The sequence below is a fragment of the Pseudorca crassidens genome, chromosome 3, assembly GCF_039906515.1.
Source record: "Pseudorca crassidens isolate mPseCra1 chromosome 3, mPseCra1.hap1, whole genome shotgun sequence".
NCBI classification, from domain to species: Eukaryota; Metazoa; Chordata; class Mammalia; order Artiodactyla; family Delphinidae; genus Pseudorca; species Pseudorca crassidens.
The window spans coordinates 20,047,803-20,064,495 of record NC_090298.1 but is presented as its reverse complement, the minus strand read 5'-3'; positions in this window follow the sequence as shown (position 1 = coordinate 20,064,495).

Below are 16,693 nucleotides of genomic sequence, written 5' to 3'. Positions count from 1 at the left end.
TGAAACTATTATATATGATACTTTAACTATAGATACATAAAACTGCATTTTTCCAAAACACTTCACTGTATAAAGAGTGAAACTTAATATATATTTTTTAAGGTCATTTGGGAGGTTGAGAAAATCCCAGGATGGAACACAGAATGTGATTTTTAAAAATATTACAAATGTATAAAACAACCTCCATGAAGTGGGTGGGGAGAAAAGTTGCTGACCTAAGTGATTTTTCAAATAAGTGGACATTAACGACCAAACAAACTGTATATAAGCAATAAAGTTATATCATAAAGAGTATGGGTTTAAAATGCTGATACTGCTATAATGTATGCTGGAATTAAACAATTGAGGGAATGGATGGTGGGTGGTGGGAGCCAAGTTTTTCACAGCTTGAGTGGGAGTTCACAGATAAGCAAGGAGGGGAGGAGAGAGTGGGATGAACTCATGTCTAACTTAATACAGATACAGATGAGTACATGTAGAAATATTTATGGATATATGTAAATGATAAGGTTAGTATACATATATATACACATATATATTTACTTTCTCTGTCAGCCAAGAGGGCCTGGAACAAAAGCATCCCAGTAGCAAACTTAACTTCAGTTCTTGATGTATAATATCATTCTGCAATAAAAGGAAGCAGGACTCCATGGACACATTACTGATTCTAGCAATGGGACAGGAAATACAAACGATGGGTCTGGAACATTTTTTAGTACCAGAGTAAGAAATTGCTCTGAAACAAGCAAATAGTCTCAAAGGAACACAGGAGCCAAATGAATGAACTCCCAAAATTCAAAGCTAGAACGACTTGAACAAATAAAGTAGTATTGATTTATAAGCCAAGGTTCAAAATAAACATCCATAAGTCTATAATAAATGACCTAATAAATATATGAAGAGAAGAGACAAATCTTCCATGCAGAACAATGCCACAGAATTATTATACATACTCTGCCCTCTGTCTGAAATTAATATAGCTACAGTTGTTTTCATGTTCCAACTTTTGTCTCCATTCTTTTTCTGCATTTTGTGCTTTTAACTGAGCATTTAACATGATTCCATTTTATCTTTGTTTTTAGCGTATCAGTTGTACTCCTTTCCTAATTTTTTAGGTGTTGCCTTCGAGTTCACAGCACACATTTAAAACTAATCCAAGTCCACTTTAAAATAACACTATTCTAATTCACAGGTAATGCTAGTACCCTATAATGATAAAAGAATCTTAATTTCTCCCTCCCAGCCCTTGTATCCTTGCTGTCATTCATTTCACTTCTACACACACACACACACACACACACACACACACACACAGCATACATAATCAAACACATTGTTGTTATAATTTGAACAAACTGTTATTAGATCAATTAATTTAAGGAAAATAGAAGTTTTTGTATTTTACTATCACTATTCCTTCTCTGATGCTCTTCCTTTTCTTTATGTAGATCAAAGTTTCTAACCTATATCATTTTTTTCCTTTTGTTAAAAAACTTCTAATGTTTCTTGCAAATCAGTTCTACTGGCCTGTTTAGTTTAGATATTGGAATTGGAAGATATCAGATTGTATATGGATTTTCAAGTGTGGAGGTGGAATTAACAATCAACCAAGTAGCAACTAACTTATACCATCTGATGCCTAATAATTTTCTGCACAAATTTATGTTATTTTATTTTGTAGCAATATAAAAACTAAAAAATATTATATGTAATATTTGTTTTATATAGTATACCACGTGGCAATTATGCCACATATCAATGATAATAATTATAATTAACATTATTCATTTTAAGAGTCAGATAATGCGTACAATTCAAAGAATAATGAAGGCAAATCAAACTTTTAAATATTCAGAGCTCTTTGTAAAAACAAAATTGAAAATGAAGTTATAAACAAAAGTTAAAACAATATTAAGCACAAAGCACTGTTCCTAACAATAGAAACTAGATACAGTTTTTATTGTTGTTGTTTATAAAGAAGTAAACAGTACAATGCATTTAGAAGAAGTACTGCATTTCATAATAATGTCAGTTTTAAGTAAATAAATGCAAAATATTTGCTTTACCCAGAAAGACTTGAAGAATTTGAACAGGTATGGTTTTTATGTCTGAGTCATAACTATATAAGAAATCATTTAAATCTGTGGGATAATGAAATTAATACAGTCAGAAGTATAGATATACTAAGTCAACACCAAACACAATCTTATATCTCAGAGACACAGAAAAGCAATTAGTTTTGCATTTCTTTAGATATAGTCTTACATGACAATGTAGCTGAGGAGAATAACCAAGACACATCAAGGATTATGTTAGATAATCATAATACACAGGCCGCAGAAAAAGTTTTTTTCAAATAAAAATAAGTAAGGTATTATACACATAGCTGAAACATGATTCACAGCTACAGAAAATAAATAATTTACCTGAATATATTATCTTTGTCTCTTTCTCACCAAGTTCAACAACAAATGAGTGAAACACCTCTGGAAAAGTTTTTGTCATGGAACTACTTCTCTAGTGTTAACATATGAATCAAAAGAAAGTCATTTTCTAAATCTCTATGGAGATGTGCTTTTTTTCCCCCAAATGAAAACTATTCATTTTGTCAAGTGATTCATACATATATAAAATGTAGAATAGATTATTGTCAAACTAATCCACAATATGGCAATGAAGATAGTCTTTAATAGTTACAGATAATTTAACATTTGCCTCCTTTATTACCTAAGAAATGCTTGTTCTGTGCATGAATAACATTGGCCATATGTGTCTATAATTAATTACAAATTACCTACTCAATTGATTATACCTCGCACAGCTGTTTGTTTTTTCCTGAAACTAGTGTTTAAGCACTGAAATATTCAATTAATTTCTATAGCCATATGTACATTCATATTTATGTAATGCACTGTTTAATTGCAAATTGAAAACTTATCCCTTGTTAATCATCATAAGCATTAATGTTTAATCAATGAAATTTGAACTTTTACACATAAATGCTACAATATCTCTTGTTTACTATAATAGTAGGAAGATTTCATACCTCTTGCCGTTTCTATTCTTCTAGGGCTTGTAGACTTGTTAGGTACCTTAATCAGAGAATGCAGTGACAACAGAAACAACTTTGAGATCCAATATTTGCCTTGTTATACTTCATTATTTTCCTTCTCTGAAAAATATGACACTGTGCAGTAGATACGGTTCTGTGAAGCATTTCACAAAAAATAAAACTTCTCTGATTATTATTAACAGAGCAACTGAAAAATGTTTTTTGAAAGGAAAGAGGGAGAGAGAGATTGATTGATAGATTCAGTAAGGTTGAATTAGATCCAAGATGGAAAACAGGTACATGCAGAAGGATAGCACTAGAAACACCTAGAAGAAATACTTTACAAATCAATATGGTGAGTTTCTAGTAGAACCCCCAAAGAAACAAATAGGAAAATCTTCCCCTGCCAACAGTATGTGGGCTTTCAAAGTGGAAGGCAAGTCTGTACTGACAAAAAAATGTACATATTTCTTAATAGACATATTTTATATCAACATATTTTATATCTTCCAGAAAATGTACACCAATGAGTCCAACATATATTACTTCAAGTAATTAAAGTGCTTTTTGTCTTAAACATGATATACAATTTCATAATACAGGGAAAATTGTATTTTATACACTTTTACTACAAATCAAATACGTAGAAAAATATATTTTTATTGGTATATCTAGATCTTTAATGAATTAAACTAGTACTTACAATTAAATTACACACACATATATTTACATACATATAGGCACATATAAATATATGTGGATCAAGTAACTAATCAATACTGTGAGAACTAAATATATCCTGACTAATCAGTACTATGAGAACTAAATATATCATGACAGCATATATGAACGCATGCTATAATGTTATATTATAGAAACTCTTCTTGACTAAGGAAACTAGTATTCAAAAATGTGATCTGATATCTAAATGTCCAAAATATAGAGACTTCTTTATAAATCATTACATCTGATTCAGTGTTCCTTATTGTATGTACTTTGAATATAAAATACAGAAACAAAATTCTATGTATCATTTTACATTTTATTGATTTTTCTTTATAATACTTGATTATGGCATGAATGGGTTCATCTCATATTGCAGAATTAGAAGAGTCACTTTTATAATGAAAAGTCACATTGTACAGATAATACTGCATATAAAATGAATTTATGAGCATAAAATACCCAATATATTGCTATAAATTTTAAATGGCTTCCAGACAATATCTGGGATTTAGATTAAATTTATTTCATAAATGCTCAACGGTAATCACTTCAAATCTAATTGTTTCATAAAATGAATGAAGTCTCTTGAAATAAATTTATTTGGGTAAATGGGGGAATTTCAAAAGAAAGAAATTGAGCAATTAAAGCACAGAAGTGTAGTTGCATGAATAACCTCTCTTTAAAAAAATTAAAAATCAGCATTCATATAATATGCCATCTTTTAAAAGTCAGTGTTTATACACTTTAACTGTTAGAAGTACATATTTAGAATAAAATAAATACTGGCAGTGATTATTTTAAATGATTTATAGGTATCATTATATTACACACTCTTGTTTTAATTTTATCATCTTATAGAATGTTTTATTATCTAATTATTCAGATGAGAAACAGATGCTCAGTGATATTATGAGTTGGCTAACTTAGTAAAGAGCAGATATCAAAATAAGAACAAAAGTCTTAAACAAAAACTTTCGTCTTATTTTCTCCCTTAAACTGTTTCTTGTGTTAGATATTTATGGCTCAACGTTCTCTTAAAATGACAAGCTCACTACAAAAATAAATTCTATCATTATTTTAATAGGGATTTTAAAATTTTGTTTATATGAACAACTAGACATCACACAGTTATTTGGACAGGAGAATAAAATGAGTATCAAAAGAAATAGAGAACCAATAAGGAACAGACACAATCAAAGATGATAAGGGAAGGGGAAAATAATTTAAGATGGACATAGAATGATAAATATCATACAGTATAGAGTGGTAAAATATGTGAATACACAGAAATTAGCAACACATAGATTATTATCAATTTTGAAAGAGCAGTTCAAAATGTGAAAATGGAGGCCAGAATACTGTGGGTTGAAAATCAAATAATGATAAATTAAACTAAATCTATAGGTATACTTACAAGTTTCCTAAGGTACCAGGTAAATGTAAGAGAAAGGGAAAGAGGCATGGCAAAAGAGTGATTAATACTGTGCCTATGTAAACTAAACATGCTTTTGCTTGAGGGACAGAGAGACAAATTAAGAGAAAGACCAAAGATAAAATATTCAAAGTATATAAGGTTTCAATAAATTAAGAAATACATTAGAGGGGAAAAAAGAAATTTGAGAAAGAAATTTGAAAACCAAGAGAGAAAATATTAAAAATAGCTGAAATAATGTGGTTCTAAGTAATGACAATAAACTTCAGTCATTTTTAGAACTGAAATATGAAGAGAATACTGAGGTATAAAGGTAATAATATTGGAAATGACCTTATTAAGGATACTTGAGTGGTTATCATTATCATAAAGTCATTTTTATAAACTTAGGATCCATACATGGTAAACACAGGACATAAAATAGCAAACAACAATAAATCATGTAGATTGGGGGGACCTTCAAGATGGTGGAGGAGTAAGACGTGGCAATCACCTTCCTCCCCACAAACACATCAAAAATACATCTACATGTGGAACTACTACAGAACACCTACTGAACACTGGCAGAAGACCTCAGACTTCCAAAAAAGGACCAGAAGCCTGAAGGCAACCTACACAGAGAGGTGAGGCCAAAGCCAAAGCTGAACCCCAGGAGCTGTGCAAACAAAGAAGAGAAAGGGAAATTTCTCTGTGCAGCCTCAGGAGCAGCAGATTAAATTCCCACAATCAACTTGAGGTATGCTGCATCTGTGGAATACATGAACAGACAATGATTCAACCCAATATTGAGGCAGTGGCTGTTGAGGGCAACTGTAGACTGCGGTTTGCTGTCAGTGACTGACTTGTTTCTGATTTTTATGTTTATCTTAGGAGAGTTTTTAGCACTTGTTATCACTGGTGGATCTGTTTACTAGTTTGGTTGCTCTTTTCTTTTTTTCAATTACTTTTAAACTTTCTCATTTTAATAATTAAAAAAATTATTCTAATTATTTTACTTTTTATATTTTTATTTTTTTTCTTTCTTTTTTTCTCCCTTTCCTTCTGAGCCATGTGGCTGACAGGGTCTTGGTGCTCCGCCTGGCATCAGGCCTGAGCCTCTGAGGTGGGAAAGCCGAGTTCAGGACATTGGACCACCAGAAGCCACCTGGCCCCACATAATATCCGTCGGCGAGAGCTCTGCCAGAGACCTCTGTCTCAGTGCTAAGACCCAGCTCCACCCAATGGGCAGCAAGTCCAGTGCTGGATGCCCCATGCCAAACAACTAACAAGACAGAAACACAACCCCACCCATTAGCACAGAGGCTGCCTAAAATCATACTAAGTTCACAAACACCCCAAAACACACCACCAGATGCAGTCCTGCCCACCAGAAAGACAAGATCCAGCCTCATCCGCCAGAACACAGGCACCATTCCCTCCACCAGGAAGCCTACACAACCCACTGAACAAACAGCCACTGGGGGCAGACACCAAAAACAAAGGGAACTATGAACCTGAAGACTGTAAAAAGGAGACCCCAAAAACAGTAAGTTAAGCAAAATGAGAAGACAGAGAAACACACAGCAGATGAAGGAGCAAGGTAAAAACGCACCAGACCAAACAAATGAAGAGGAAATAAGGAGTCTACTTGAAAAAGAATTCAGAGTAATGATAATAAATATGATACAAAATCTGGTAAATAGAGTGGAGAAAACACAAGAAACGTTTAACAAAGACCTAGAAGAACTAAAGAACAAACAGACAATGATGAACAACACAATAAATGAAATTAAAAATTCTCTAGAAGGAATCAAGAGTAGAATAACTGAGGCAGAAGAATGGATAAGTAACCTGGAAGATAAAATAGTGGAAATAACTACCACAGAGCAGAATAAAGAAAAAAGAATGAAAAGAATAGAGAACAGTCTCAGAGACCTCTGAGACAATATTAACTGCACCAACATTCCATTTATAGGGGTCCCAGAAGAAGAAGAGAAAAAGAAACGGTGTGAGAAAATATTAGAAGAGATTATAGTTGAAAACTTACCTAACATGGAAAAGGAAGTAGTCAATAAGGTCCATGAAGCACAGAGAGTCCCATACAGCATAAATCCAAGGAGAAACACACCAAGACACATATTAATCAAACTATCAAAAATTAAATGCAAAGAAAAAATATTAAAAGCATGAATGGAAAAGCAACAAATAACATACAAGGGAATCCCCAGAAGTTTAACAGCTGATCTTTCAGCACAAACTTTGCAAGCCAGAAGGGAGTGGCAGGACATACTTAAAGTGCTGACAGGGAAGAACCCACAACCAAGATTACCTATCCAGCAAGGATCTCATTTAGATTCGATGGAGAAATTGAAACCTTTACAGACAAGCAAAAGTTAAAAGAATTCAGCACCACCAAACCAGCTTTACAACAAATGCTAAATGAACTTCTCTAGGCAGGAAACACGAGAAGGAAAAGACCTACAAAAACAAACACAAAACAATTAAGAAAATGGTAATAGGAACATACATATCAATAATTACCTTAAATATAAATGGATTAAGTGCTCCAACCGAAAGACATAGACTGGCTGAATGGATACAAAAACAAGACCCATATATATGCTGTCTACAAGAGACCGATTTCAGACCTGGGACACATACAGACTGTAAGTGAGGGGATAGAAAAAGATATTCCATACAAATGGAATTCAAAACAAAGCTAGAGTAGCAGTACACATATCAGAAAAAACAGACTTTAAAATGAAGACTATTACAAGAGTCAGAGAAGGAAACTACATAATGATCAATGAAAATCCAAGAAGAAAATCCAAGAAGAAAATATAACAATTGTGGACTTCCCTGGTAGCGCAGTGGTTGAGAGTCCACCTGCTGATGCAGGGGACACGGGTTTGTGACCCGGTCTGGGAAGATCCCACATGCTGCGGAGCAGCTGGGCCCGTGAGCCATGGCCGCTGAGCCTGCACGTCCGGAGCCTGTGCTCGCAATGGGAGAGGCCACAACAGTGAGAGGCCCGCGTACTGCAAAAAATATATATATATATATATATATATATGTATATATATAACAATTGTAAATATTCAGGCACCCAACATAGGAGCACCTCAATACATAAGGCAAATGCTAACAGCCATATAAGGGGAAATTGACAGTTACACAGTCATAGTAGGGAACTTCAACACCCCACTTTCACCATTAGATCATCCAAAATGAAAATAAGGAAAAACAAGCTTTAAATTAAACAAGATGGAACTTATTGATATTTATAGGACATTACATTCCAAAACAACAGAATACACTTTCTTCTCAGGTGCTCATGGAACGTTTTCCAAGATAGATCATATCTTGGCTCACAAAGTAGGTTTTGGTAAATTTAAGAAAACTGAAATCCTATCGTGTCTTTTCCAACCACAATGCTATGAGACTAGATATCAATTACAGGAAAAAAACTGTAAAAAATACAAACAAAAGGGGCTTCCCTGGTGGCGCAGTGGTTGAGAGTCCACCTGCCAATGCAGGGGATGCAGGTTCGGGCGCCAATACGGGAAGATTCCACATGCCGCAGAGCGGCTGGGCCTGTGAGCCATGGCCACTGAGCCTGCGCGTCCGGAGACTGTGCTCTGCAATGGGAGAGGCCACAACAGTGAGAGACCTGCGTACCGCAAAAAAAAAAAAAAAAAAAAAACACATGGAGGCTAAACAATATGATACTAAATAACCAAGAGATCACTGAAGAAATCAAAGAGGAAATGAAAAAATTCCTAGAAACAAATGACAATATATACACGATAACCCAAAACCTATGGGATGCAGCAAAACAGCTCTAAGAGGGAAGTTTATAGCAATACAATCCTATCTCTAAAAACAAGAAAAATCTCAAGTAAACAACCTAACCTTACACCTAAAGCAATTAGACAAAGAGAACAAAAAAATCCCAAAGTTAGCAGAAGAAAAGAAATCATAAAGATCAGATTATAAATAAATGAAAAAGAAATGAAGGAAACTGTAGCAAAGATCAATAAAACTAAAAGCTAGTTCTTTGAGAAGATAAATAGAATTGAAAAACCACTAGCCAGACTCATCAGGAAAAAAAGGGAGAAGACTCAAATCAATAGAATTAGAAATGAAAAAGGAGAAGTAACAACTGATACTGCAGAAATACAAAGGAGCATGAGAGATTACTACAAGCAATTATATGCCAATAAAATGGACGACCTGGAAAATCTGGACAAATTCTTATAAAAGCACAACTTTCTGAGACTCTACCAGGAAGAAATAGAAAATCTGAACAGACCAATCACAAGCACTGAAAATGTAGCTGTGATTAAAACTCTTCCAACAAACAAAAGCCCAGGACCAGATGGCTTCACAAGCGAATTCAATCAAAGATATAGAGAAGAGCTAACATCTGTCCTCTCAAACTCTTCCAAAAGAGCAGAATGAGGAACACTTCCAAGCTCATTCTACAAGCCACCATCACCCTGATACCAAAACCACACAAAGATGACACAAAAAAAGATAACTACAGACCAATATCACTGATGGACATAGTTGAAAAAATCCGCAAGAAACTACTAGCAAACAGAATCCAGCAGCACATAAAAAGGATCCTGTAACATGATCAAGTGCAGTTTATCCCAGGAATGCAAGGGTTCTTCAGTATACACAAATCAATCAATGTGATACACCATATTAACAAACTGAAGGATAAAAACCATATGATAATCTCAATAGACGCAGAAAAAGCCTTCAACAAAATTCAACACCTATTTCTGATAAAAAACACTTCAGAAAGTAGGCATAGAGGGAACTAACCTCAACATTATAAAGGCCATATATGACAAACCCACCACCAACATCATTCTCAATGGTGAAAAACTGAAAGCATTTCCACTAAGATCAGGAACAAGATAAGGATGCCCACTCTCACGACTATTATTCAACATAGTTTTGGAAGTTTTACCCACAACAATCAGAGAAGAAAAAGAAATAAGAGGAATCCAAATTGGAAAAGAAGAAATAAAGTTGTCACTGTTTGCAGATGACATGATACTATACACAGAGAATCCTAAAGATGCTATCAGATAACAACTAGAGCTAATCAAGGAATTTGGTAAAGTAGCAGAATACAAAATTAATGCACAGAAATCTCTTGCATTCCTATACACTTAATGATGAAAAATTTGAAAGAGAAATTAAGGAAACACTCCCGTTTACCACTGCAAGAAAAAGAATAAAATACATAGCAATAAACCTACCTAAGGAGACAAAAGACCTGTATGTAGAAAACTATAAGACACTGATGAAAGAAATTAAAGGTGATACAAACAGTTGGAGAGATATACCATGTTCTTAAACTATAAGAATCAACATTGTGAAAATGACTATACTACCCAAAGCAATCTACAGATTCAATGCAATCCCTTTCAAACTACCAATGGCATTTTTCACAGAACTAGAACAAAAAATTTCACAATTTGTATGGAAACAAAAAACACCCCGAATAGCCAAAGCAATCTTGAGAAAGAAAAATGGAGCTGGAGGAATCAGGTTCTCTGACTTCAGACTATAATAAAAAGCTACAGTAATCAAGACAGTATGGTACTGGCACAAAAACAGAAATATAGGTCAATGGAACAGTATAGAAAGCCCAGAGAAAGACCCATGCACATATGGTCACCTAATCTTTGATAAAGGAGGCAAGAATATACAATGGAAAAAAGACAGCCCCTTCAATAAGTGGTGCTGGGAAAAATGGACAACTACATATAAAATAATGAAATTAGAACACTCCCTAACACCATACACAAAAATAAACTCAAAATGGAGTAAAGACCTAAATGTAAGGCCAGTCACTATAAAACTCTTAGAGGAAAACATAGGAAGAACACTGTTTGACATACATCACAGCAAGATCCTTTTTGACCCACCCCCTAGAGAAATGGAAATAAAAACAAAAATATGCAAATGGGACCTAATGAAACTTCAAAGCTTTTGCACAGCAAAGGAAACCATTAACAAGATCAAAAGACAACCCTCAGATTGGGGGAAAATATTTGCAAATGTAGTAACTGACAAAAGATTAATCTCCAAAATATACAAGCAGCTCATGCAGCTCAACACCAAAAAAACAAACAACCCAATCCAAAAATGGGCCAAAGATCTATATAGACATTTCTCAAAAAAAAAAAAGATATACAAAATGCCCACAAACACCTGACAGGATGCTCAACATCACTAATCATTAGAGAAATGCAAATCAAAACTACAATGAGGTACCACCTCACACTGGTCAGAATGGCCATCATAAAAAGAATGCTGGAGATGGTGTGGAGAAAAGGGAACCCTCTTGCACTATTGGTGGGAATGTAAATTGATACGGTCACTATGGAGAACAGTATGGAGGTTCCTTAAAATATTAAAAATAGAACGACCATATGATCCAGAAATCCCACTACTGGGCCTATACCCTGAAGAAACCATAATTCAAAAAGAATCATGTACCACAATGTTCATTGCAGCACTATTTACCATAGCCATGACATGGAAGCAACCTAGGTGTCTATCAACAGATGAATGGATAAAGAAGATGTGGCACATATATACAATGGAATATTACTCAGCCATAAAAAAAAGAAATAGAATTTTTTGTAGCGAGGTGGATGGACCTAGAGTCTGTCATACAGAGTGAAGTAAGTCAGAAAGAGAAAAACAAATAGTGTATTCTAACACATATATATGGAATTTAAAAAACAAAAACAAAAAATGGTCATGAAGAACCTAGGGGCAAGACGGGAATAAAGATGCAGACGTACTAGAAAATGGACTTGAAGATATAGGGAGGGGAAATGGTAAGCTGGGACAAAGTGAGAGAGTGGCATGGACATTTATACACTATCAAATGTAAAATACATAGCTAGTGGGAAGTAGCCACATAGCACAGGGAGATCAGCTTGGTGCTTTGTGACCACCTAGAGGGGTAGGATAGGGAGGATGGGAGGGAGGGAGATGCAAGAGGGAGGAGATATGGTGACACCTGTATATGTATAACTAATTTACTTTGTTATAAAGCAGAAACTAACACACCATTGTAAAGCAATTATACTCCAATAAAGATGTTAAAAAAAAAAGAATATACTGTACAACACAGGGAATATAGCCAATATTTTATAACAACTAGAAATGGAGTACAAGCAATACAAATTGTGAATCACTCTATTATACACCTGTAACTTATATAATAGTACAGTGAGAAAATCAAATATGATAATAGAAATAATTTGAAAAAAAAAACCCAGTAAATCATGTGGTATTGAAATAATAGAATTTGACATTGAGGTAATAAAATGACAGTGATACAGGATGCTATACCACATATCATAACTCTGAGAAGCAATTATTTTATGTACATGTAGAGATACAATAGTCTGCAATCCATGGAATACAGGTAAATTAGCCTTAATTCTGTGTCTTCTTCAGAGATGTGTTAGTTGTTTTAAAATTAGCACCCTTCCTGTCACAGGGCCACAAAACCTCAAGTATCATTTTAGACAAGAAAAAGATACCATTCAAATAAGGTGCTGAAATAACCTCTAGCATTATACAGCACAAAATGTAAAAAGAATGGATGGAAATATGAAATGAAGGTTGGATGGGGGAAATAAAGCATATATCAAAAAAGAGATTAAAATATGGAAAATATTTGGCAAGAAAAGAAGTTCTATTGAGGTGATGATGGAGAATTGTAGAAATGTGAGCAGTGGTGCATTTACCTGGTTTGATTTAGTGATGATTCCCGTAATGAAAGTAAATGGTATACAGTCTTATTTTTAGGTCCTTCTTTAATCCATTCTGAGTTTATTTTTATATAGTGTGTTAAAGGATGCTCTAATTTCATTCTTTTACATGTAGCCGTCCAGTTTTCCCAGCACCACTTATTGAAGAGACTGTCTTTTCTCCATTGTATATTCTTGCATCCTTTGTTGTAGATTAATTGACCATAGGTGTGTGGGTTTATCTCTGGGCTTTCTATCCTGTTCCGTTGATCTATATTTCTGTTTTTGTGCCAGTACCATACTGTTTTGATTACTGTAGCTTTGTAGTATAGTCTGAAGTCAGGGAACCTGATTCCTCCAGCTCCATTTTTTTTTCTCAAGTTTGCTTTGGTTATTCCTGGACTTTTGTGTTTCCATACCAATTTAAATTTTTTTGTTCTAGTTCTGTGAAAAATGTCATTGGTAATTTGATAGGGATTGCACTGAATCTGTAGATTGCCTTGGGTAGTATAGTCATTTTGACAATATGGATTCTTCCAATCCAAGAACATGGTATATCTTTCCACCTGTTTGTGTCATCTTCAATTTCTTTCATCAGTTTCTTATAGTTTTTGGAGTATAAGTCTTTTGCCTCCTTAGGTAGATTTATTCCTAGGTATTTTATTCTTTTTGATGCTATGGTAAATGAGATTGTTTTCTTAATTTCTCTTTCTGATCTTAAGTTGTTAGTGAAAACATAGGCAGAGCACTCTTGGACATAAATCACAGCAGTATCTTTATGGACCTGTCTTCTGGAGTAATGAATGGAAATAAAAACAAAAATAAACAAATGGGACCTAATTAAACTTAAAAGCTTTTGCACAGCAAAGGAAACCATAAATAAAATGAAAAGACCACCTACAGAACAGGAGAAAATATTTGCAAATGATGTGACCAACAGGGGATCATCTCCAAAATACACAAACAGCTCATATAGCTCAATAGCAAAAGCACAAACAACCCAATAAGAAAATGGGCAGAAGATCTAAAATAGACCTTTCTCCCAAGAAGACATACAGATGGCCAAAAGGCACTGGAAAAAATACTGAACATCACTAATTATTAGAGAAACATAAATCAAAACCAATGAGATATCACCTCACACCAGTCAGAATGGACATCATTTAAAAAGTCTACAAATAATAAATGCTAGAGAGTGTGTGTATAAAAGGGAATCCTTCTAAGTCTTTTGGTGGGAATGTAAATTTGTACAGCCATTATGGAAGTCAGTATGGAGGTTCCTTAAAAAACAAAAAATAGAGCTACCACATGGTCCTGCAATCTCATTCCTGGGCATATACCAGGAAAAACAATCATAATTTGAAAAGATACATGCACCCTAATATTCAATACAACACTATTTCCAAAAGCCAAGACATGAAAGCAATCTAAGTGGCCATTGATAGAGGAATGTATAAAGAAGATGTGGTATATTTATACAATGGAATATTGCAATGGAGTATTACTCAACCATAAAAAACAATGAAATAATGCCATTTGCAGCAGTATGGATGGACCTAGAGATTATCATGCTAAGTGAAGTTAGCCAGACAGAGAAAGGCAGATACGATATGATATCACTTATATGTGGAAACTAAAAAAATATGATACAAATGGACTTATATACAAAACATAAATAGACCCACAGATATAGAAAACAAACTTATGGTTACCAAAAGGGAAAGGGGGGGATAAATTAGGAGTTTGGTATTAACATATACACACTACTATGTATAAAATAGATAACCAAGAAGGACCTATTGTATAGCACAGGAAATATACTTAATATTTTGTAATAAACTATAAGGGAAAATAACCTGACAAAAATAGATATGTATATATGTATAACTGAATCACTTTGTGGTATACCTGAAATTAACACAATACTGTAAATCAACTATACTTCAATAAAAGAAAGAGAAAGAGAGAGAGAAAGAAAGAAAGAGAGAAAGAAAGAGAAGGAAGGAAGGAAGAAACTAAATGGTATATGGAGTACTGACTATTTTGTGATCACTAATGTGTTAATACTGATTGGTTGCACATCTAAGAAGCTTAGAGGGGGTTAAGAGCTTTCAGCATAGATCCATATAAGAGAAATTGAATTCTGTGTCAAACATCTACAGTCATTGAAAACTTCAGTGACTGAGATTTAAAAAATTAAAAGAGAGAAAGCTACTCCAGGCAGAATTAATATCAAATATGGCAGAATGCCCTTTGCAGAACAAAAGAGTTGTTAACTCAAAGACATAATATTAGAAACTGTCAAACCTGAAATACAAAAAAAGGAGAATTTAATGAAAGGAGGAGGAGGAGACAGAGACATAATTGAGCTGTGAGACAAAGTCAAGTGAACTAATATATGTTATTTGAGATAGTGAAGGAGAAGAGAGAAATGAGAGAACAGGAAACAATACATTTGAAGAAGAAAATGCCTGAATTTTTTCCACATATGATGAACACTATAAATTCATTATTTCAAAAAGCTCATTGAATTTCAAGCACAAGAGGTATAAAGAAAATAATAAATTATAATCAAATTGATCAAAACCAGGGGCAAACAAAAATCTTAAAAGCAGATAGAGGAAAAAAGACATATTGAGTAGAAAGAGAGGTAAGAATGAGAGCAGATTTCATTTAAGAAAAAAATAAAAGAAGACAGTGAAACAATATTTAAAGTTCCAGGGGAAAAAAATCGAACTAGAATTATGGACCCAGTGAAAATTTCTTTTGAAAATTCAGCTGAAATATACACAATTTCAAACATATAAAAGCTAAAATAATTCATCACTAGCAGATATGCACTACATGAAAAACTAAAGAAAGTTCTTTATGTAAAAGTAATAATTACATCAGATGTATCAAATGTAAATATGGATCAAATTGATAAAATTAGAGCACAAAAATGATAATTACATGAAAACATATAAGATTTTTTCTGATTAAAATTTTAGTTTTATAACTCAGATAATAATGCCTAAGCAAAATAATAATGATGTACTTTGAAGTTTATAACACATGAAAAAGTAAAATATATGACAACAATAGAACAAAATAACAGGTTGGAAAAATAGAAGTATATTATTGTGAGGTTTTTTTTGTAATATACAGGAAGCTATATAATATCACATGAAGGAGAATGTAGTGAGTTAAGTTTGCATACTATAAATCCTAAAATCATTACTAAAATAAACAGTACAAGAGTTATAGAATTATAATAGCCAAAGCAAGGAGACAGAATGGAATCCTAAAAAAAAAAATTTTTTAAAAAAAGCTAATTGAGTTCAGAAGAAGGCATAAAAAGTAAAAGAAACTTCATGACTTACCAGAGCAAACACAGACTAGTAGAAGTCAACGCAGCTACTGATAGGAGGGGAAAACCTGAACTGTAATTGACAAATTGCTGACAGCTCACTGTGGACAAATCTGAGTGTTAAAAAAAAGATGCCAGACGGACCCAGTCATATGGCAACCTCCACAACATTGTGAGATTTACCTCCAAGAGCTCAACCAGGTCCTCAGAGTCAACATTAGAGAAAAATCCCCTTGTGCTTCTAGCATGAGAAGGGGGAAATAAACCTTTTTCAGTAGGCCAGAGTACTCTGTTCTTAACAAGTCCTGCCCTAGGGGGAACTAATTAACCAGAGATTAATTTACTGGAATACTATCCTAGCC